Raw genomic sequence first — 2124 nt, 5'->3', positions numbered from 1 at the left:
AACTAACCCGTTTTCCACTAGTGTTATTATAGTTTACTTTCCCACAGGATGAGTGAAAAAAAATACAGTTGAATTGTCTCCCCTTCCATCCTTCCCCCCCTCCCTTCCTCTTAATATTTTAGTACTGGGAATTGAACTCAGACCCTACTACATTCATGGCCAGTAGTCTCTCAGTGAGCAGTATCTCTACATTAATTTCATATTTTAAAATGAGTCTCCATTGTGAAATCACTCTTGACCTGTGCCTTGCAGATGCAATCCTCATGATGCCATCTCCTGAGAAACTAGGATTACAGGCTTGAATAACCAGGTCTGGCTTGTGCTAGACTTACCAGAAGCGGGGGTTGTGCTTGGGTTGTGTTTTGTCTTTTTTTGTTTTGTTTTTTTTCTTGCCTGCTGTCTGTAATATTTCCTTGATCCGGCTATCAGCATCTGAGTCAGTAGTCACTGGGGCTTTGGAAAAGAAATATGAGCCTTACATTAGCTTGCCACTGTAGACAATCTTCTCTAGGACCATAAGCAGTGTCCTTGGGTTCACAGCCCTTTGGCTATCCTGGAGATATGAACTCAGCTGTCAATTTCTATCAGTCAGACAGCAGTAATAGTGTTCAATACAACCTGGAAGGCTCCTTCTATTCAGGATCCCATTTGTCTGTATTCCTTCTTTCTGTGTTTTAAAAAGGACCCAGCGACCTGGGTCCACAATGCTTAGGCTCCATCCTTGTACCGGTATAACCTTGTTTCCATGTCCTAGGGGACATTTTGGAATAGCTTTGTTACACACTGGGTCATCTGACCAGCCACAGTACAAGACCAAATATAGCAAGAGGCAGTGATTTCTATGTAACTTATATAGTTACACTTATTTATAAATTTTCGAGATGTTCAGATTTTTTAATTTTATGTATGTAAGTATACTGTAGCTGTCTTCAGACACACCAGAAGAGGGCATCAGATCCCACTACAGATGGTTGTGAGGCACCATGTGGTTGCTGGGAATTGAACTCAGGACCTCTGGAAGAGCAGTCAGAGCTCTTAACCCCTAAGGCATCTCTCCAACCTGAGGTTCAGATTCTTATGGGTTGATGGTTTACAGCTCTAGTCATTTTTTTTCCTGAGGTTCCTCAGCAAACTTTGGCTATAATGTATGTAATAATTTTGTCCTTTTGATGATGCCCTTTGAATCAGGACTGCAGCCTGTAAACTCATAGGTATTTTTCCAAGGACCATCAATCTATACTGGATAACTTATGTAAATGATGGTCCATTTCTGCTGCATAACAAGTGGGAGAATTTGCTCCAGGACAGCTGTTGCCACTTCTCTGGCATTCTCAGTACTGATGAGGGCAGCTTCTATCCAGCTAGGATGTGGTTCACAAACAGACACCTGACCCTGGTGCAAGAGGACTTGTAAACAGAGTCTATTTGACAGTCCTTACCTGGGCAGGTGTCTCTTCTCTGTGTTGGTTCAAGGAATGGGACAGGTCACTAGTTGACAGAACACTTCTTACTGTGATGGTCAGCCCTTATCGTAGGAACGGTCAAATTGCCATTTCAGAGGTAGGCCTCTCTTTCTCAGTGGGATGTCATGTATTATTTATTTTCTATTCTACAATCTGAGGGCATAACACTCGACTCACTACAGAGATCAGTCTTCTTTGCTTCTTTTCCCAGAACCCTTGTGAGTTCTATAGTTTGACTGTAAATAATTTTCTTTCTATTAAAATTCTTGAGTCTGTAAGACTACCATACTTCCTATAATTACTAACCAGTTTTCTTGGCCAATCTCACATATGTCTTCTGGTGACTCTTGCAGTATCTGAATGTTACTCAAGAGGAGAGTTGGATAGCTCCCAATAGATTTTTGATGATTTGCTTATAGTTTATGAGTGCACTCTCGGCACTTAACCACCCTCCTCTTTCCTGGTGGTAGCTTGAAAACCATGAAAGCATGCTTTGAAGAAGTCCAGATGCTAACCCTTTTTTTCTTCCCCCAAATAAGTCCCCTTGCTTGGTATATTAGTTTAGCCTTCTTGGCCAATGAAGAAGGGGATATTGACTATTGACTCCACATCAAATGCTGCTCTTTGGCTGACCACTGTGCTACCACGTCTTGTTCTTCAT

Source organism: Rattus norvegicus, chromosome 17 (assembly GCF_036323735.1).
Source record: "Rattus norvegicus strain BN/NHsdMcwi chromosome 17, GRCr8, whole genome shotgun sequence".
In the NCBI taxonomy this organism is placed as follows: Eukaryota; Metazoa; Chordata; class Mammalia; order Rodentia; family Muridae; genus Rattus; species Rattus norvegicus.
Note: the sequence above shows the minus strand (reverse complement) of the source record.